Here is a 23,388-nt window from a genome sequence, read left to right as displayed (position 1 = left end):
GTTAGAGTTAGAAAACAATTTTCCATAAGATGTGGACATGAAGTGAAATGGCACAAAGTTCTACTTGGAGAGAGCTTAAAGCAATAGAGTTAGCACTTTTTTTATTTTAAAAATTGTTTCACGGGAAAAACTATAAAGTAGTTTATTGACAATCAAAATTGCGTCAAAATTGTTAATTCCTAAAGTATGAAAGCAAATCTTCACATTATAGCAAAACCGATTTTTTTTTTTTTTTTTTTTTGCATTCAGAAAGGAATATCAATTGATATGTAATGGTGTCCCAGAAAAAAAATGGAAAAGCTGATTTTATTAGTAAAATGGTTGATTTTGAGAACTGGGGAGTCACACACATATTTTTCAATTTTTTAAGTCAAATATAGGGTCCTTATTCGATTGACAGATTTGCTAGTGTTGAAAACAGAAAAGTTTCGAAATTTAATTCTTTATTTTGGCAACCTGAATCTGAAGCAGCAGATGCGTTTTCTCAAGTTTGGATCAATGAAAATAATTGGTTGGTTTCACCAATTAATCTTTTGATTAGATCTATTAAACATATAATAGTTTGTAAAGCTAAAGGCACGTTCGTTGTGCCTACGTGGACTTCGGCTGCATTCTGGCCATTGATATTCTATTAACATTTGATTTACCAAGATTACGTAAATGGTGTAATTGTGTTTATGACTACTCATGGTATTTATGAACAAGATTCTAATAAGAATACGATATTCGGAGTTGAACCGTTTGGTTCGCCATTTTTAGCTGTTTTGCTTGATGCGTCTTAGACAAAGCCCTAATATATGTAAAGATATTTTAGCAGGCATGATCTATTTGTGACTTGGCCGTAGTATATCTATATTATATATATTGTACCAGGCATGATTTTTTATGTTGACACGTCCAAAGTGTCCATTATGATATTGTAGCAGGCATGGTCAGTTTCTTCCATTACGTGGCCCTGTATCTACAATGATATTGTAGCTGGCATTGTTATTTTGAATATATTATATTTTATTTTGTGTACATATATTTGAAATATGCGAAAAAAAATTCTTTGTATATATATTTAAAATAATATTGCAATTTCACGATTTTCAGATATTTTTTTAGTGGGACAATCGTCAGAGTTTAATTTTCAAGTCGCCTCTAATAATGATCTTAGCAGTTTGTACAACAAGTAACAGGAAATCTTTCTTTCATCCAAGGCTGAGAGTACTCAGAGGAAATATAGATATACCTTAATTGATCAATCTTTTTATCATATTAATCAGTGTTGCAGATACAATGTCTTCAATCATATTAAGAACGATTGAAGGTGTCATTTATATCACGGTCACGAATGTTGTTTATATATCAATATCAATAATTTCCCCTTGTTGAAAATAAATTTCATTTTAATTTGAAAAGTTTTGATTTCTTACACTGCCTTTCATTTGGAAATAAAGTTTAATCTAATCTGTGATATAGACATATATCTGTCGTCTGAAAAACCGTTGTTCTAAATTGTCCCTGTACATAATCCTATTGGTATACGTTAATGAATGGTTTTCTTTCTTTGGATCAGTTTTCCTTGAAATATTTGCGGGAGTTTTATTTTCGCGTTTCCACTCTTACCGCGAAAATAGCAAAAATAAAACTGCCACGAAAATTTCCCGGTTTTCAGTGTACACTTCTGAATGTAAATTAAACGTTATGCGATATTTTGAGTTTTTTTAAGGAATAATCTTGTGATTGTTGTTGAATAATAGCATTAAAGGTAACAATTTAACTGCACCAGATGTGCATTTTGATAATAAATGTCTCATCATAAATGCTCGAAATCTAAATATGAAAAATCTAATACAAACGTTGAAGTGCTGAAAGGACAACAAGGACCAAAATTATTGCCAGACAGGGCGAAGAATCAGTGCTACGCATCTTTTCTTTTCGATATAAAACGTTTCGGAAATATTGAACTGTTTATCAAGACTTATCTTTTATCAAGCGTGGGGCGAAAAAGGTTGTCCCTTTATATTTGTAATTAATTGTTTATGAGCAAACAAACCTTTGCCATCGTGTAGAATGGTATGGGTCAACAATCGTAATCTTTTGTATTTTTTAATGCAAAGCTGCTACTTATTGTACAAGAGCAATCCTTTTAATTCATTTTTAATGCACAACAAAACTGATTTGTTTTATTTTAACATGTAATTGAAATTTCTTTTTTAAAGAAGAATGTTAAGATAATTTCCCGTGACTTTAAATTTCACATAAATCGCATTTATAAACTTAACATCTAATACATATAATTACTTTCACTTGTAAAGAACTGGCGTAGTTTGGTTTCTGATGGAGAGTTGTCTCATTTGCAATTATATTACATTTTCTTATTGTTACATTGACGGCAATTATCAAGACGTCAATTTATATAAGTGTGACAAACTGTCATAAAAAAGAGGCGAAAGATACCAAAGGGATTTTCAAACTCTTAAGTCGAAAATAGACTGGATTGAGTGGTTGTCGCTTAACGCTGTTTCTCATTTCTGTTTTTCGTTTAGTGTTTTTTAGTTTGTTCTTGTATGTGCCTATCCCAGGTCAGGAGCCTTTAATTTAGTGGTTGTTGTTTACCGCTGTATATCATATTTGTTTTCGTTCCTTATTTTTTACACAAACCAGGCCGCTAGTTTTCCCGTTTGAATTGTTTACATTTGTCATTTCTGTTCTTTTATAGCTGACTATGTGGAATGGGTTTTGCTCATTGTTGAAGACCATACGGTAACCTAGAGTTGTTAACTTTATATGTCATTTGATCTCTGATGGAGAGTTGTCTCATTGGCAATTACATCACATCTTCTTATTTTTATATTGACAACGCCATGGCTAAAAAAAAGAAATGACCAAAGAAAATGAACATAATAGAAAAACATAACAAAAAAAACTAAAGACTGATTTTACACGAACCCCACCACAAATCGGGAGTGTTGGTGCGTAGTACTATAAAAATGAGAAGATGTTGTATGATTGTCAATGAAACAACTCTCCACTAGAGAACAAATTACTTTGAAGTATCAAAGTTAATTTCGACAAGTTTCTATGTAAGCACTGTCAATTTTCGGGTATATCATCAAAATGCTGGATTATTTGATCGACAACATATATTTTTGAGTTTATTGGAATGATATTTCAGCAAACAGTCATAGTCCAATTGGTAGGGATAGTGCAACAATTCTGGTAGACTTTTTGTTATACTCATATGAAGCAGCATCCATACCGAACCTTAAAGACAAAAAGAAAAGGCATCTGGCAAAATTCTTTCATTTCATTTTCAGATATATTGATGATGTTCTGTCACTCCATAACCCGTATGTCAATGCGTACTTATATCTCATATATTGCAGCGAACCTAACATTAAGGATGCTACCAAAAGTAGAAGGTCTGCTTCATGTCTTGATCTTTTCCTTGTTTTTGGCAGATAAAAAATCTATGACAAACGTGATGATTTCAACTTCCCATTTTTCAGCAGTAACATGCCCTCTGCTTCATCGTATGGCGTTTACATATCTCAGTTACTACGCTTCGCCCGTGCATGCTCACATTAAACGGACTTCATTAACAGTGGTGTGTTCCTTACACGACAAAAACTGCTCCAACAGAGTTATGAGGAAGAACAATTGAAATCGACAGTACACACGTATACGGTCACCATCACGAATTGATTGACCGATAACATGTGTCGGTATCTCAATTTACTAGCGATATGTTTTTTCGCGGACTAAGATCTTTAGATTTCAGTATAATCGTCATATCTGTAATACAATCGATTGTGTCCTTTTCAAGATTTTGAACTGAGTGAGTTCGCATGGTGGGTGATGCATGCACAACATGGGAATCTTACCCTGTCGCCTTCAGATTCTGTCTGTTAACTCGATTTGTCGCTTTCTAGTCCATTTACGAAATTAAACATCGGTAACCTACTGTCACTTTAATATATCTCTGTATTAAGCTATCACATTCAAAGCAAAAAAATAAATATTTTTTTAATAAAGTCAACTTTTTTCAATCATAATTACGAGAATTCAGTCTATACTTCTTGGGTTTACATGGTAATCCTGATGTTTGAAGACAGGGAAGAAGGACCTTTAATTTTAAAAAATCATATAACTTATTTTGTACATCGTTTTGTTCGTTTATTGACATGATATAATACAAAAAATAACAGCAGATTGTCGAACGCACAAAGATATTAAGCTAATGTCTTTAAACTCGAAATATCATTTTTTAACACTTGGAAATGTTTTGCAAGATATGCCAAAAATACAAAGACTATATACGATAAATTATAAAAAATGACGTGTATTTTCATATTATAATTATATACTTTATAGCAAAACCACAGAATTTAAAAAAAAAAGAAATTGATGCATGTTTTTAATATGGTAGGCAGTCTATTATTCAGAAGACAATTATTAGCAACCAGGATTATTTTCAAGCTTTATCCTGTGAAAATTGTCAAAAAATAATGAGTACATTTATTTGAGATGATATCCTGTTGGTGCCAACTGCAAAATGTAACGCCGTTGTGAAATCGTCAAATGCAATAATTAAATACTGTCAACTTACAAAAATCATTTCAATAGTATTAAATAATTTGTTTTTCCATTGGCCCTAAAATAGGTAATCGGTTAGTCAAAAAGGAGGAAATGCTGAGTTTAACCTGGTTTCATAGCTAGCTAAACCTCCCACTTGTATGACAGTTGTTTATAGTTTCGTTATATTGGCAACATTGGGTAAGCAACACAAAGAGACATAATAGGTTAACCTGACAATAATTGAAATCCAGCAGCTAAAACTGTGTAAACATACATCACAAGTAAATATAAATAAAAGGGTAAACAAAATAGAAACAACACTGTAAAAACACGTTTTGTCCAAAACGGACCTCAGGATAAACCTACACTAGAACTTCCCAAAAGTTAATTAAAAAGATACACATCTTCAGCACCTAGAATCTTTAACTCAAGACCATCTTGTATCATTTGTGAAATAGACAATAAATATTTATCTGTTAGGTCTTTGTACTTTCCGATGAACTTTTTAGGAAAACAAAACGAGACGTTCTTTGACAAAACCTTCGTTCATTATTTGTCTGCTCTGGCGTCGATTACGTTTTACAAAGTCTGAGTAACAGCTGCAACCTCTTGAATATCGTATGAGCTGAGAAATGTATATTTCATACGCGGGTGAACTTAGTATATTGCTGCTTAGGTGAAGAAAATTTGTAATTTCAAAATTGAAATCGTCTCGTTTGTCATAGATTCTGGTTCTGATATGACGACCACTGTTGTCAAATTAGAGGTAAATGTCCATAAATGATGTGTAGGAAGCTTTAGTTTCTTTAATTTCTAGTTCAGGAAGATTACCAATGGGACCCAATCAGAAAAGTTTGGATTGTTAAAAAAAAGAACATCATCAATTTACCTGTATGTGAAATTAAATAATCTAGCGTCTTTGATCTTCTTTGTTTTACAAGTGTCTACCCTAATTTAGCCCGGATGATGTGGTGTCCCTTGGTATTGACGCGGGTCACTTAAGCCATTCGCAGACAATTATAACAGACTTTGGACATAGAAGGGACAGTAATAAAACACGCATTTCTGAAAAAATAAACCATTGTTATCTACAGAGCAGAATAATACATTAACAGAATGTCACAGAACATTAACATCACCAATAAAAAAAAAAAAAAAAAAAAAAAAAAAAAAAAAAAAAAAAAAAAAAAATCACCAATATCTTTGATTTTAACATTGTATGTAATGTATTTCTATTGTAAAAGAAAGTGGTTTGATATTCAATGTTTAAAACATAATGACATGTGTTATCAATAATGGCACCGTAATAATTCCATGTTGGATGTTAAAGACAAGGCTTCGAGTTTAAAACAGGACGTTAAGCAACAAACAATCAATCAATTAAAACTGAACATTTCAGCAATAATTTGTTAAGCTTATGAATAACATTACGTTACAACATTATGTGCAGTCTTTAATATTGAAAAAATTGCGTTCATAAAAACCTTCTACCACTACAACACACACTAACATGAGAATTTTCAACTCCTTCAACTGTTCCTGGTTTAAGTTTTGGTATCGCGGTATTGGTTTGGATATGGTTGCGGCTTATTACTTTTATTGTGAAAATTTCTAAGCACAAACCATTATTTGTCATTCCAATTGATAAACAATGTTTCCTGAATATTGCTAGTATATTTGATTCAACCCAACAGTTTATCTTTAAATTACAAAACCACTTCAGTTTAAAACAAACGGAAACGGTCACAAAAATGGTCACATCCGAAACATATTTTCAAATTGTAAGAAATTGTTCTGATGCATTTTAAAACATGTTCATTCACAACTCACAATATGGTTAGTTTTGCTCAAATTGATTTACCTATTCTTATCTGAATTACCTATTTTTATTTGAATCATTTTGTTTTCAAATATTTGACAATTGGAAGGACTTGTTGGTAAAAGTGTGATCAAATATTCATTCAGAATTTGTCAATATTTTCAACGATTTCCTGGACTTGGCTCCTTTAGCAGACAACCTAATGTCATCTTATTTAACATTGATTCAGCATGTTATTTCTGTTTAAGTTAGTTATTATTTTTTTTATTTTCCTAATGCTTTTCTGCATAAAGTAAACTAAAACTTACAATCCTCAATGATTTCCTCGAACATTTTTACATTAATTGTAAAAAATATGCTTACATATTATATTACAGTCATTTGGAAATACCTAATTAAAAAACCGATGAATCATTATAATTTGTTAAATTTCTGCTTAATATCTCGAAGATTGCCGAGATTTTTCTCCAATTTCAGATCAAAAACAGGTAAGAAATGTATGTTTGCTTTTGTTAGATGTTAGATCTATAATTTAAAATGATACTGAAAAGAAAAAATCATAGAAAATACGGTGTTTTCAAAATTTTATTAGTATATTTGATTCTACGCAACAATTTCTCTTAATTTGTCTTTAAATAACATAGCCAATACATTAATAAATACTCACCATATGCGTGATTTGATGTTTTCTTCTACTTTGTGCAATATAAAGGTATTGAAACGAACATAGAAATTATCATATTCCTAACAAATTTTCAAAATATAAATTTTTTAAAGCATTTTAAAGATTTTCAACCACTCACTATACAGTTGACCTTGCTGAAATGAATTTTCAAATGTTTGTTTGAAACTTCTTGTTTACATATTTTCTGACGATCAATTCGGAGGACCTGTTGGTTGGTGATCTGAACCCTTTCCATTCAGATTTGAGTTCATATTTTAGACAATTTGCGACACTTGTCTTGTATTGCACTCCTATAAAATGATATCTGATAAAGCATGGATTCAGCATGATATTTTATTGTCCGGTAGTTTATTTTGATCTTTTTATTTTAAATATGCTTTTCAACAAAATATTATCCACAACTTGCAGTGCAGCTATATTTGTGCAAACAATTTTACCATTTATTGTCTGAAAATACAAGTAAAATTATAAAATATATTTGAGGGTCCATCAGAAATACCTCTGAGTAAAAGCTCTGAACAATTTTCGATCAAAAACTAATAAAACATGTTGCTTTTTCGTGAAATCCATGTCACACGTACAAAATACTCAAAAAGCAAACAAATTCTTGTCGTTTAGGTTTACAATATGGAATTTTTTCAACATATGATAAGTATATTTGAAATACTTGTTGATAAAACCGCTGAATAATTTGTCATTCCGTTTCTGTCAATTATTTTTGGTCATTATTGTTAACCGAGTTCTGAAGATTTTCTCGGGTGCAGATGATCAAAACCTTGTATAGTATGTTTAATTGTTTTTGCGTTTTATTTGTTTCATACGTTAAAATACATTTCACAAGACACTTAATTTTGCTAAAATGGATTTACAAATATATGTTTGCAAATTCTTGTTGATAAAACCGCTGAATAATTTGTCATTCCGTTTCTGTCAATTATTTTTGGTCATTATTGTTAACCGAGTTCTGAAGATTTTCTCGGGTGCAGATGATCAAAACCTTGTATAGTATGTTTAATTGCTTTTGCGTTTTATTTGTTTCATACGTTAAAATACATTTCACAAGACACTTAATTTTGCTAAAATGGATTTACAAATATATGTTTGCAAATTCTTGTTAACATATTTTTAGACGTTTATTCAGGGGACCTGTTGTTTAAAGAAATCTGTAAGCTACAACTTCTAATGCAGCTTTATATGCCTAAATATTTTTCCCATATATTGTTTAAAAAATGCAGGTTAACATATTTTTTGCGGTTAGTCAAAAATACCTGTTCTTAAAAGCGGCCAACAAATTGTCGTTCCGTTTCTGTCAATTATTTTGGGTTACATTTTTTAAACAATTTCTGAAGTTTCTTCGAATTGCAATAACAAAATGTGATAGTATGTTGAACTGCTTTTCCATTTTATATGTTTTTGTAACGTTAAAATAAAACAGTTAGTTTTGCTAAAATATATTTACAAATTTGTGCTTGAAAATTGTTGTTTACACATTTCTGACAGTCAATTTGAAGGATCTGTTGCTTTTCAACACAATGCAAGCCACAACTTCCATTGCTGCTAGATTTGCTCAATTATGTTGCCATTTTATGCGTTCAGTCGGAGATACATTTTGATAGAAGCGCTGAACAATTCGTCGTTGCGTTTCGGTCAATTATTTTTTGGTCATTATTTTTACCCGATTTATGAAGTTTTACGATAAAAAAACAACTCACAAGAGAGTGATTTTTAATTGATTTACCAATTTTGTCTGAAATTTACATATTTATTGAGTTCAATTCAGGGGACCTGTTGTTTAAAAAAATCTGTAAGCTAAAGCTTCAAATCCAGCTATATTTTCTCAAATATTTTTTCTGCTTATAATGTTTTAAAAATGCAGGTTTAAATATTTTTTGTGGTTAGTCGGAAATACCTGTTCCTGTTTTTGTTAATAGTTTTCTCATTTATTTTCTGAAAAATACAGGTTCAAATATGTTTATCTGAAAAGTCTTGCAATCCTCATTGAATCGTAACTGTGCACGATTACAAGCCTCACTTTCAATTTTGCTACATGAGAGGACGCATTGCCTACCTCCAAGGTAAATTTTTTTTTTTTTTTTTTGATCGGAACATGATGTGTTCCCCTTTTTGGGACTAAATGAGTATCGCTTATGACGTAAGCGATTATCAAAGGCTTTGATGAAGTCTTAGTATTAAGTTAGCCTGATTGGCATTTGCGATTGACAATTTCTTTGTTTGGCTGTTACATGTGGTCTGATTTATTTAAAATGTTGGCTTTAATTTTCGATTACCGTTATATTTTTTACTCGTTACTATGTTATGTCTATTCTAAATTGGGATTGATCTATTCCTTAGAAGACACTTATCAAATTTTCTTGTGTTTGTTGCTACCCCTTTTGTTTCGGGTGCTTAAAAAGAAGCATGATTTGAAGCCAGTTACCAATATGGGTCTGAAGCTCCTTAAGAAGTTTACGGATATAAGAACTCCCCCAAGTCAAAGCTGAGGAATGTAAAATCCCTAGTTCGTACGGAGGATTTATCAAACGATGAATGTAAACGTCAATTAACATGTATCACGGGGGAGGATATATTCTGTTTATATTTGTCGTTATTTTCTCCGTCTCGTTCTTTCTCTTGGGTAAAAATAATATATGATTTAAATGGAAATGAATGCAATTGTAATTAAAATTTTGATCGATTTAAAAAGTAGATATAGTTTTCGATGTTTTTAAAGGTTACATTCTCGGCTTTGTTCTTGATTTTTCTAACAATAACGATATTTCCCCCTTGAGGTTTGTTATGATTAAACACGCTTAGTATATTCACAAATGCAGATGACAGTTATTAATGTTTTAATAGAGATTTCCAATAAAATGACATACGTACGTAACTCGACGTACGGACCTAATGGGACCGGTTATTGCCAACATTCAAATTGATTAAATACGTCGCTCAAGTTTAAACAAAGTATTCCAAGACTCTTAAAATCATATTCTGGATTTTTCGTTTATATTGAATAATTTTAACATGGTGAAAAATTGGAGAAATCGTGCATTTTTATTTATCACGTGGTTCCCTAGATTCCCGCTTTAATTTTCACTGACATAAACACAAGTACCCCTTACCTATCATATGATCAATTTGAGTTATCTATCATGGTTTTGATTATTACAATTATTTTTCAATATACTTTGCAGATGAACGCTCCAATATTCTATATTTTACACGCTTATTTTTTTCTCTCGTTATCCGATGTACTTTCTTTATTTTTCTATTTATTTATATTTTTTGGGTGGAAAACATTTATTAGATAGATGATTTTCTGACAATTTCAGAAATGTCAAAATCAGCGTTTGTCAGAATATCGCTTCCATATAATTTCTAAAAAAAGTATTTTCTATTTATCATAAAACGTAAAGAAAAAACTCCCTATATAGGTTGTATTTTAAAAGAGGGACGAAGATACCAGAGGGACAGTCAAACTCATAGAGCGAAAACAAACTGACAACGCCATGGCCAAAAATAAAAAGACAAACAGACAAATGATGACACAACATAGAAAACTAAAGACTAAGCAACACGAACCCCACCAAAAACTGGGGTTGATCTCAGGTGCTCCGGAAGGGTAAGCAGATCCTGCTCCACATGTGGCACCCGTCGTGTTGCTCATGTTATTACAAATCCGATAAATAGTCTAATTCGGTAAGTCACATTCGTGAAAAGGGAACGGTATTGTAGTTACGACATAAGGAACATATCCGATATCATCTGTGAAACGGTTATTCCATAACGGTCAACCAACTCGTGATGGCGTCCGTAAAATTTACGAAGGGATGATTTCAACTTAACCATTTGGAACTATTGGTTTAATAGCTTCCTTGTGAGCAGCAATCCTCTATCAAGGAAATAATGATAGGAAACACAAGCCCGGGAATATCGTATCAATTGGGAGATATATACTCCGTATGCTGGCGCTGCTGGAATGTTGCTACATAGAAATGGAAAGTTCACAAATGGGAAGCTGAAATCATACTTTTGTCGTAAAGTTTTGTTTTCAACCGACCCTCGTTGTCAATTTCTAGATGTAAGTAAAAGGTGTGCTCGATTAAGGATTGTTCTGTGTAGTTTTGTTTAACGGGAATGCTATACGAGTCCTTATACAAAATACATTTCCAGGCAAACTATTTTATATCACTTGAAGTACATTAACTTATAGAATTTTATCTATTCTATTGATAAACAATTTATATGGGGTCACCGAATTCGTTTTACTGCATAAATCATTGAAATGAATGTGTTAGGTAAGAAACATAGATTATAAGATTTCGATAAGAAAACGTGTTTTGATCAGGACCCGTCTGCAACTGAATACTGAGAATTAAACTATTCACCAGCAGTTTCATTGAAATGTATGGATTTAATGCGCAAATATATTATTATTTCATGATAAAATTCCACAAATCTAGATTTTTCACAGACAGGATCTTTGTGCCAGTGTGTGACCAAGATTATGGTTGCCTAAACTATCCCCCTTTGGGGAATGAGTGGTTCGTTTAGAGTTGCTGGATGTACCAGTATGTAGTCTATACAAGACCCTATTCAACAGTATATCCCATGCTTAAAAAAGGTGGTCCGTTTGTTTGTCTTGGATGTATAAATACGCAGCCACGCACAGTCTGAATGGGGACGTTCAATCATATATAGGGAAAGAGCAATCATTAGCTATACACGTTACAGAACAAATAAAACAGGAATCCATAGGGGGACTGCTACAAGACTAAATGTCTACCCCTTTTTAACATGCTCTCATTTACTAGTTGCGTTGAAATTCATAATGTTATCCCAGTTTATATATTATTGAATTTTTTTTTCTATTTGTCCTGAATATGCATGCATTTTTTATCACTTGATGTCATACAAGCATTCAATCAATCATCAAACCTGTTTGGAATTCTTTTTTTTTTGCACTTTTAAACTCTGAAAACTATTTTGCGATTCTGATTTGCTATTAACCGTCAACTCCCTATTGACATTTCGGTTTTATAACCAAGTTGAGGCTTTGACTGTCATGATCCAAATTGTTTGCCTCATTAGAAATAAAATTCAAATTAGCTACTGTCGATGCGAGCACGCTTATACAAGATCGGTTATGAATATGCAAGATACACATATACATATAAATATATATATTCAAAACATTTGAAACGAGAATACGTGGCCTTAACACACCGTGTTCCCTCATATTATCACATTTCCATGTTCAGTGAACAACTAAATCCGGGTAAAACTCTAATTTGGTATATAATTTTAAAGGTTTTATAAATGGAATAGGACGGACGCACAGACCAGAAAATATAATATTTCCTTGGTATCATAAGTTGGTCACAAAACGAAAAGGATCATCCTTCTTAACATTACTGCAATCAAATATTATATGCATGTCCGTTTTTCATACGTATTTACATAAGTTAAACTCCAAACATTTTACAAAAACAATTTTTGAGCAATGACGTTAAACGCATATATTTGTACAGACTCTTCCTAGAACACATGTATCATTATAATAAGGACAAGAATTAAAAAAATAACTGATTAAATTTAGGAAAGTGTATGCTTGTTTTTTCATGAAGATGCAGTCCTAATAAATTCCATTTGAAAATATGTACTAGGTGCATCAGTAACCTCAATTTCTACGTCTGAAAAAAAAGTATCTTGAAATGAATTATAGAAGTATGCATAAAAAAGTAATTCATGTACACCTTTTACATTCCGGCGTGTTTGAAACTCCTGATTAACGTCTAACTTATAAATCAAAATAAGAATATCATCTCGCTTCAGATTTCATTATTTTTATTTTTTCAAGCTCAATTTTGATTTAGTCGTTTTAAAAACCCACCCTTTGAGAAATAAATATATAGGTCAAGTGAAATGACGAAGGAATGATCGGTGCATTTGATTGCCGGTAACTGGATTAATTATTCCCTCATAAGTTGTTGTCAATAAAATTATCCCGAATTAATAACAAAATATATAAAGAATTAAAATAGCAGATTGGAGTAATTTTTTAATTGCATCTTTTCCAACAAAGTATGTGTATTCAACGAGCCGAATATCCATGCAGTCTATGCTCCCCTCCGCCATGCTTCAATGCAATGAGCCGAGATACGTTCAGATAGGTTGGTTATGTCGAGTAATGTCATTTTATTGGAAATCTCTTATGGGAAATTAAATACACATAATAATTGTTATTGTAGGATTCGGGAGATGAAGACACCCACCTAAGACGAAAAGAAGGATTATGATCTTGTGAAAAGAGTATCAGATCTAGAAAAGTCAAAGAAAGATAACATAAAAGAGTTGAAAGATAAAGTGAGGAGTTTAGCTTTACAGGCCAACTCAAGCGAGCCTCTAATTCTCCTCACTCTAGACATTTGGCAAATTAGGCGAGATGGCAAAACGATGATGACGCAGAAACATTCGACGAATTAGCGCGAGAAACACAAAGACATCAGGCGTCGATAAATTTTGCCACTCTAACTTTGAATGTATTAGGAGGGAAGCTTCTGATTTAGTAGGAAAAGCTACGGCAAAAGGTCTGAAGGAGAAGGAAGTTGAACAAAATATCACAGGAAATAAAGTTTATCAAATTGAAAAAATGGAAACCATTTCACCTTTGGCTAATGCTTAAACCACTGCTACATGTTTGCCTAAACATTTCATACCTCAGTTGCCTACTGGATGGCAACAAGGAATGTTTCCTTTTAGTACTAGTATGTACCATACCCAAGACCCAAGAAGATTTAGTCCAAGAAATGGCCAGTGGCTGTAGAGAGGAAATTGTTACTTCTGATCACTCTGTGAAGAATTGTGAGAAGATGAAAAACGATAAAGGAAAATAACTGTATCGGTTGTAATATCTAGTTTGTAACAATTTTGATATATAGTTTTATATTGATTTGTGCTTTGAATTATAACTTGTAGTTTTAAAGATTATTAAAGTTTTGCATGAATTTTACCTATGCATTTTTTATATTTATGTTCAAGCCAGCAACTCTGTCCGGGGACACTGATTCCCTAGATATCTTTAGACCACGTGGACTGCAGGTGCTAGCCTTAAACCCTTTCTTTATTTACCTAAGTTGGTTGCTTCCATTATATTTGTATACCATTTTGGTATAGAAATTTGTTCTGTATTCTAGGATGTGAATACACAGAATTATGGTGTTCGTACTCCCTTGCAACATAAAAGGAAGCACCCATCATTGGTAATGTTGGATGGGGACAAGCCAGCAAAAGCAGTCCACCATATCACGATTGATATCTTGAATTAAGTAATAGTTCACGATCTTAAAAATTTTCCTATTCGTGATCCTGACGGTTTTGTATCAGGTGGTATTAAAAATAGTAGCGATAAATGGTTGAAACATTTCGGCGAAGATCTTCCTATACAAATAAAAGGTTAGGTAACCAATGTTGTAGACGTAAGATTTCGTTAAACCTTTTAAAGGCAATTTCAAAGGAAAATCATATGAAGGAAAGACACCACCAAAAGTATATTTCATAATTCTTCCTCTTATCGTTTATTCATACCTTTTATTGAGAACGATGTTACGGAAAGTTAAAATCAGGTTCAATACGACTTTTGGGAAAGCTGGGAGAATGTGTGTTGCCTCGTCTAATCATGCCTTTGAAAATTGAGCCGATTAGATCCCGACTGTGTCACGATGAATGCTTCCTTAATCTATGGATCAAGGATAATCCATTTCAATTAGAAAATCTAAAACATGTGCCCCGAATGGTTTCGGAAAGTTGAAATGATAGCGTTGGATGACAAATCAGGCTACAATCATGTAAAGATTACTAGAGAATCCGAAACGTTTTGCGGTTTTCAGTTTGGTGGCTGGGTATTTTCGTACACAGTACTTCCTTTCGGCTGGAAAGCTTCCACTTTTATTTATCAAGCATCAATTGGTATGCAAGTTACGTCATTCCTCAGGAAGTTTGATATCTTGACTTTACAATACATTGATGATCGGCTATTAATTGCATCTTATAAGCCTCACCTCCCCCATGGAAATATAAACTAAATCAGTTACGCTTTAGTGATTATTTACTAGACTAGGTTATACATTATCCATTCAAAAGAGTAGATTAAACCCTTCCCAGACTATAAAATTTCTAGTTTCTTTATTGACTCAGAACAAAAATGTTTTCGTTTGCCGTCAGATAAGAAACAAACGTTTATAGCATTGAGAGAGCTTATCTTGAAATCTGAGAAGGTCAGCGTGAACACTTTGCAACGGTTTGCAGGTAAATGTGTGTAAATGAACTTAGCTATACCGGCAGCAAACTTTTTTTGCAGAGAGGTCAATGCATTAAAAATTGATGTAAACATTAGTGGTGACCTGAAAAGGAGATCAAACACATGAATCTTCTAAAATTACAACGGTGTTACGCATTGGAGACTGAAATTACACAAACATTTTACCCTAACACCTTCTCCGTTCTCAGCAGGTGTAGATATATATGCACAAGATGTTTGTTTAGAAACGAATTCTAACGTTTACCCGCCTATAAACATTATTTTCCAGCTTTATGATTTTCTGAAAGAACAGCGTGTAAGACAGTGCACTTTTATCGCACTTTTGTGGGATCAAGCACCGATATGGTTACCTATTATAAAGCACCATGTTATATCTTCTTTTGTTTCCGGATTTAAATATCAGAAGGCAATCATTGAAGTGCCCTCCATCCCATTGTTACATATTAGATGATAAAGGTTTGATGTGGACCAAAGTTGCATATAGGTTATCACTTTCATAATGAAATATTTCAGGCTGTGGTTGTTGATCTGAAAAGAATTGATGACAGAATTATGCAACTTCATAATTAATCAATAGATTCATCCCATCGTAGAAGAGAATCTCTTCAAGAAATGTTTTTAGATTTTTTAGATATATTAACACATAAGCCGTGTCTTGACATAGTTTCTCCTCACGATGTTAAGAGACTTCTGGTCGGGAAGATAATAATGGTGAAACACAAATCCACGTTAAATCGTGCATCAATTTGGGTGAAAAGGGTGTTACAGCTTGTCTTTGCCCTATTCGATTGGCTTCAGGAACTGTTGCAAACCTAATTTCATACTTTACTGACATTTTTGAGTCCGTCGGCAGAGGCAGAACTTGGAATGCAGCTTTAAATGCGGACAACCCTGCTGATTCGGAAACAATAAAGCATATTTGAAAGCAGTTCAGGAAGAACAGGCTATAACCCGCATTGTACCAAAACAAGTAAAACCTATTTTTATAAACAAAGTCCGTTCGATAACCGTCTATATAAGTAGGGAATTAAAAAGATGTGGCCTTACTTTGCGGGAAAGATTTGCTGCTTTTTTGAAATTACAGTTTTTCTTATCACAAGAAGTTAAGAAATTGAATGATGATAGTGGTTTGGTATTTATTCTGAAAAGATGCGATGATAAAATTGTTTGTCCTGTTTCTGGGCTTGAGTCATATTATATGTTCATGAAAAATCATGAAATTTCCCTGAAATCTGGCTATCTATTTAGAAGAATTACAGAATCGGGTAGAGTGCTCGAAAAACATGCATCATATTCTTTTATCTATGAGCGTTTCAGGGGTTATCTCACCACACTTCGCATTTTTGAAGGTGAAACTGCACAGAGCATGAGGGCTGTAAGTGCTATCATGCTTGCACTTTCTGATAACAATGCTAATACACAGAGCGTAATGTACCATATAGGCTGAAAATCAGAGAGAATGGCTCATTATTATACTAGGGCGATCACTGTTAAAGATGAAAGTCATGTTGCATGTAATTAAGCAAAGTCCGCAAACTACCAGAATAATAATACTACTCAGTTATTTTTTTAATCCCATTCGCAATATGACGTTTTAAGTGGCATTGTGATGCCATCTTGTTGATAGCTGCACTAAAGTCTGTTGGTGTTAACGCTGAAATAGGACGTATTATCCTTGGTTCTATTTTCAAATGAAGGTTTTTTATGTTCCTTTGTCGATGTAGAAGTCAATTGTTTGTTAGAATCAGATTTTCATGTTTTTAAGTAAATCTTCGAGAGTATGCAGAGGACTTAAATAGGACAATCTATGTTTTGCCATGAAACTATAACTATAACATAATATCAAATATATTCTTGTTTTTAAATGTTTCATACATCGTTTAAAGATATGTACATTATAAGATAAATGAAACATTTGTATAAGGTGGATACTTACAGGAACAATGAACAACTGTGAGAGTTGTAATTCAAAGGTCCAAAAGAAGAATTCCAGGTTACGGTGGATGCACGAAAATGAATTAAGTGCGAATCAGATGATCCAAAACTGGACGCTTTATCTAAAGGGATCGAAGCTGATCGGTGATGCATTCAGAGGCACATTCACGAATTTACGATGTACAATGAGCACACGGGTTTTTCAACCCTTTTAATACGCCAGAGGGTGTTGATGCTTTATCTTCATTTTCCCGTTAAATATTATGTTGTTCCAGAAAAAAAGTTGTAGACAGTATTGTTTTCATATGTCTATCTAAAGAATTGAAATTCACAGCAAAACTTCGAATATCACATATATCCATTACACATATATCATTCACAAAACATGGGAGTTGAGTAATCACAAATCTGTCCTTCTTTCCTTTGGTAATAATATAACAAATGATGATGAAAATCTCCCGTTTTATACTAGATTTTTAAACTTCAAACAAACCTATAAAGAACGATTAATAGCAATGAGGTATATTCAAACAGTGGGGTCAATAAGATATGAATTCGTAAAATGTTAAACGCCTACTACACAATCTGCAATCATAATCATAAACTTCTGTGAAATTCTGCTAAAAATAGTAAAACTAGTGATTGTTCTACGATTTGCAATACTATTCTCAAATCTCAATCGAAGGTTCGGATACATCCTCTCATTAAACAAAGCTTTAACTATAAAATTGGAAATTGTAGATACACATTTGTTGTTTTAGGTCAGGAAAATTTTTTACATTGTAAAGAATTGCACTGATTCAAATATCAAATACATCAAAGATGATATCATAAAAATGCTGCAATTATTGATCGACAACATAAGTCTTGTGTTAGTGGATTGTAACTTGTTTTTGTGATCATATGGAGCAGTTCATACAAAACCTTCCTAAATACAGCAAACAGGCATCTTGCAAAGAGATGCAAAAGATACCAAAGGGACCTTGAAACTCATAAGTCGAAAACAAGCTAACAACGCCATGGCAAAAAACGAAAAAAAGACCAAAATTCATACAACAGCATACAAAACCTAGAAAACTATAAACTGAAAAACTTGAATCCAACCAAAAAGTGCTTCGGATGGGTTAAGTGTGTGTGTCATTTAATCTTTCACTAGGCCAAGTTTCATGCTTTACCATAAGTGTCTGTGGAAAACAATTTTTCAAAATCTAAATAAAAAAAAGGTTTTTGACTATTTGCAAAGTTCTTAATTTCACCTTTAGATACTAGTAAAAAGAGGATGTCAAGTCACTTAATAAACCACATTTCAGTGCGTGCTTTGCATCTCATATGCCTCAATGAACTTGAGATTAGGGAAACCTCTGAAAGCAAAAGATCTGATTCATATTTTGATCTGTTCCTCGATATTGACACAGATAGACGACTTCAAACTAAATCCTATGACACATGGTCATTTCAACTTTCCAATTGTCAATTTACAATGTCTCAGCAATAACTTATCCTCTTGCCAATCGTTAGTCGTTTGCATGTCTGAATAGATGCATTGCCCTCGTGCATGTCCCCGCCGTCGGATCTTCATAAACAGGGCTAAGCTCTTAACATAAACACTGCTTCAACAGAGTATAAATTTGCTGAATTATAATAAGAATAGATATATTTCTGATACAAGGTTAAACAATTTCAGTAATTTTGTTGGCTGTTGTTACGTCAGTTTAAAAGGTAGTTATATAACTATTGTATGTTACTATGAAACCTATATAGTTTTTATTTAAGAATTTAGGTGAATTAAGTTTTGTTAAAAAACACATGTCAAACAAGAAGTACCCTCAGTACAGGTGTGTTTTTCAGGTAAAAGAAAATCTGTTTTTATACCAAGATTCAGACTTTAAAATTAGATAATTTGACTTTCTCGATTTGATTGATCTGATGTTCATGTAAAAATGTAAAAGTCTGTAAATATATCTTTACTTTATTGTGTCAGTTAAAAAGATAGTTATATGAAAAGTTAAAATTAAAAAAGGAGAGGGTATTTGGTCAAGTATGGGTCAGACTGGTCGAGTATTATTCAGACTTTGGTCGAGTTTGGTTCAGACTTTTCTTCAAGTATGGTTTAGACTGAAACAAAAGGTCGAGAAATGGTCGAGAACTGGTCGAAAATAGGTTGAAACTGTTTAAGACTGGTGGAGTAATAGTTCAGACTTTTTCCAATGGCAAAGATAAGGGTCAAGTCCAAAACAGTACAGTCGAGTATGGTTAAGATTGGGGTCGAGTAATATCGAGTAAAATTCAGACAAATTCAGACTGGTCGAGTAAGAATTAGTACTGTCGAGTACAGATATAGGCCATTTCAGACTTTTACTGGTTTAAAGTGTAAGTGTTTCTTAAGTTTCAATAAATAACCTAATTGTGGTTTTTTTATCAATTTGATGCATAATTTATTGTTTCAAACTTCATGTTTTCATATTTTTGGATGGTCAATTAAAACAAGCGCTAGGTTAAAGCGTGGAATCATTTTCTTTCATATTTGGTTAAAATCTTCAAACTTTGCTGACAGTTTCATTAATTTAAGATCGAAAACGGTTTTTTTTTTTTTATTCAACGTACGAAATACCCAAATTTGATGAACATATACTTGTTGTTTTACTTTTTACCTTTATTTTATGACTTTTTTCTACAAACTTTTCAGAATCTTTAGTTTTTCTTAAATTCTGTTATGATTATCCTACTTACAATATGTATCTTATATCCAGCACTATTGGCTTTACCCGGTGGGACAATAGAGCAGATATCTTATTAACCCCAGCGATCTATAATCGGATCATGTTAAATCTTACAATGGAAAATATTCCTACCCATGCAAAATTGAGCAAATAAGAATATAAGTCATCGAATAACGGCTTAATACACACAAGAAAACAATAATTAGGTTCAACAAAATTATACTAAAATCAAGTACATATGTTTTAAGCGATCTACTTCGTTCAAAAACTCAAACACATGTTATGTAGAAAATGGTGGATTGAACCTGGTTTTAAAGCTAGCTAAACCTCTCACTTGTATGACAGTCGCATCAAATTCTATTATATTGACAACGATGCGTGATTTTAAAGCCATTTTTGTAGTCAAAGGGTGAATGTGATGCCCTCAATGAATGCAGTAATGTATTTGCTTTTACATTTATACAGAATTTTGAACAATTCTACAAATAAAATCTTTGATTAATGGAATAAAATATCCCACCTCAAATATATTCATGTATGTATAAATCAACTAACATGAAAGGTGGCAAACATAATCGTTTCAAAAAACTCCAAAATACTACTGATTCGTTGCGACCATCAAATTCTATGTTAAAAATGTATATTATTCTCCGAAAAGTGAAAAAGTAGAAAATTGGGATAATCTAAACATTTTAAAATCTAAAATTTTTCTTAAATTCTGCCATTACAGAAATAGCTTTGAAGAACTTGGAATGCTTTGAATCTAAGTATTTGATAGAAAAGGAATGAAATTTGAACAATATCAATACTTCAAGCCATATTTAGTCAAATATATACATTTTGCGTATAAAATGAAACCTCAAATAATGTGAACTTATTAGCAAAGAGAGCCTTCAATAGAGAGTATTGACAAGAGCTCGAAGCATAATTCGAAGAACACGTGTTACTTCGAAATATTATACCTCTCTACGCGTGACATGTTGAGCGCTGGCCCATCCCATGTCAAACATAGGTAACTCAAGTATATTTAATACCTACTCTAAAAATATATACCTGCATGTTGAGTGCTGGCCCAGCCCATGCTTAGAGGGTATGGGCTCACTTTGCAACCTGAGACGGATAAACTCGAGTGAAAAAAACATTTGCACACTAAAATTATTGTTTGTCTGTTTGTCTTTTTATTTTTGGCCATGGCGTTGTCAGTTTGTTTTCGATCTATGAGTTTGAATGTCCCTCTGGTGTCTTTCGTCCCTCTTTTGCACACTAAAACATGTATCCAAATGAACTGTCAAATGAACAAACAAATGATTTGTTTACCCGACGAGAGGGCTGCCTAGTTACCCGTTTTAATCAGGGCTGCCTGAGAACTCAGGTAATAATTTTGTGACAAGTAAAGAATGGGTAACATCCATTATTACATTGCCCTCATAGCATGTTGCCAAAGCACAAACCACAATCTCGGAGGTGTTAGGGGTAGATGGCTGGTCAATAAATACAGAATAAAAATGTTACAAAAATAAACATGTATATCTTTTTCCTTTACAAAATTTCAACTGCTACTTAAAACAAACTTTCTGATAACTATAGACGATGTTGGGGCGGAGTTACCTCAAAGTTGACACGCCTGATTTATCAGATAAAGTAGACTATCAAAACACTGCGGTTAAACAATTTGCAGACATCAATAAATAAGTCAAGATTCAGAGATAAAGTAACAAATGGCAGCTGCAAGGAAATAACCACTTACATAAACTTTAATTAATGAACATTAATACACATATATACATTTTGCTCAGGTTTGCATTGGGTAGGGGTAATGTTTTCCTTTTTGATAAAATTTTTTTTGACATAAAATACAACTCACAAGACAGTTGATTTTTAATTGATTTACTAATTTTTGTCTGAAAATTCTTGTTTACATATTTATTGGCGTTCAATTCAGTGGACCTGTTGTTTAAAAAAATCTGTAAGCTAAAACTTCAAATCTAGCTATATTTTCTCAAATATTTTTTTTCCGTTAATAATGTTTTAAAAATGCAGATTTACATATTTTTTTGTGGTTAGTTAGAAATACCTGTTCATAATAGCGTTGACCAATTTGTCGTTCCGTTCCTGTCAATTATTTTCGATCATTATTTTTAACCCGATTGCTGAAAATTTTCTAGAGTGCAGAAGATCAAAACCTGGTTCAGAATATTTAATTGCTTTTGCGTTTAATTTGTTACTTACATAAAAATACAACTGTCAAGACAGTTTGTTTTGCTTAAATGGATTTAGTAGTTAGAAATACCTGTTCATAATAGCGTTGACCAATTTGTCGTTCCGTTCCTGTCAATTATTTTCGATCATTATTTTTAACCCGATTGCTGAAAATTTTCTAGAGTGCAGAAGATCAAAACCTGGTTCAGAATATTTAATTGCTTTTGCGTTTAATTTGTTACTTACATAAAAATACAACTGTCAAGACAGTTTGTTTTGCTTAAATGGATTTACAATTTTTTGTCTCCAAATTCTTACTTACATTTTTTTTGACGTTCAATTCGTGGGACCTTTTGTTTTAAAACATCTGTAAGCTACAACTTCCAATTCAGCTATATTTGGTGAAAGATTTTTCCCATGTTTTGTTTAAGAAATGCAGGTTTACATATTGTTTGGTGGTAAGTCTGAACGCTGTCATATATTTTTGGTCACATTTTTTAAACGATTTATGAAGTTTTACTCGAATTGCAGATCGAAAAATGTGATAGTATATATAACTGCGTTGCGTTTCATTTGTTCTAAACGTTCAAATACAACTCACAAAACAGTTAGTTTTGCTAAAATACATTTACAAATTTTTAAATGTCTCGTTTACATATTTTCTGACGGAGAATTTGTGAGACCTGTTTTTTAAAAGAAAAACTGTATGCTACATCTTCCAAATCAGCTATACTGGCTCACATATTTTTCGCATTTATCGTCTGAAAATGTAGGTTTCTATATCTTCTGGCGATCAGTCAGAATTACCTGTTCCTTAATGCGCTAAACAAATTGTCGTTCCGTTTCTGTCAATTATTTTCTGTCACATTTTCACACGATTTCTGAAGTTTTACGCAACATGAAGATAAAAGAAATGATATGGTATATATAGTTGCTTTTGCCTTTAATTTTTATTATAAGTTAAAATACAACTCACAAAACAGATGATTTTGCTAAAATGTATTACACATATTTGTCTGAAAATTCTTGTTTACTATTTTTGACGTTCAATTTGGGAGACCTGTTGTTTTTAAACATCTATTAGCTACAGCTTCCAATTCAGCTATATTTACTTAAAGATTTTTCCCAATATTGTTTTAGAAAT

The 23,388-nt window shown here is 32.4% G+C and overlaps 2 long non-coding RNA genes across 2 annotated transcripts; one reads left to right on the top strand and one right to left on the bottom strand.

Moving 5' to 3' along the window:
* Window positions 1-218: 218 nt before the first annotated feature.
* LOC127727166 (uncharacterized) lies at window positions 219-5,507 on the bottom strand. The gene is made up of 2 exons (XR_007993813.1): window positions 5,456-5,507; window positions 219-961 (listed from the first exon to the last, which is right to left on the bottom strand). It is a non-coding gene; the product is annotated as an uncharacterized LOC127727166 (long non-coding RNA).
* A 253-nt stretch (window positions 5,508-5,760) lies between these two features.
* LOC127727154 (uncharacterized) lies at window positions 5,761-14,082 on the top strand. The gene is made up of 2 exons (XR_007993808.1): window positions 5,761-9,145; window positions 13,322-14,082. It is a non-coding gene; the product is annotated as an uncharacterized LOC127727154 (long non-coding RNA).
* The last annotated feature ends 9,306 nt before the right edge of the window (window positions 14,083-23,388 follow it).

Source organism: Mytilus californianus, unplaced genomic scaffold (genome assembly GCF_021869535.1).
Source record: "Mytilus californianus isolate M0D057914Y unplaced genomic scaffold, xbMytCali1.0.p SCAF_1, whole genome shotgun sequence".
NCBI lineage: Eukaryota > Metazoa > Mollusca > Bivalvia > Mytilida > Mytilidae > Mytilus > Mytilus californianus.
Note: the sequence above shows the minus strand (reverse complement) of the source record. Positions and strands in the feature narration are given on the sequence as shown.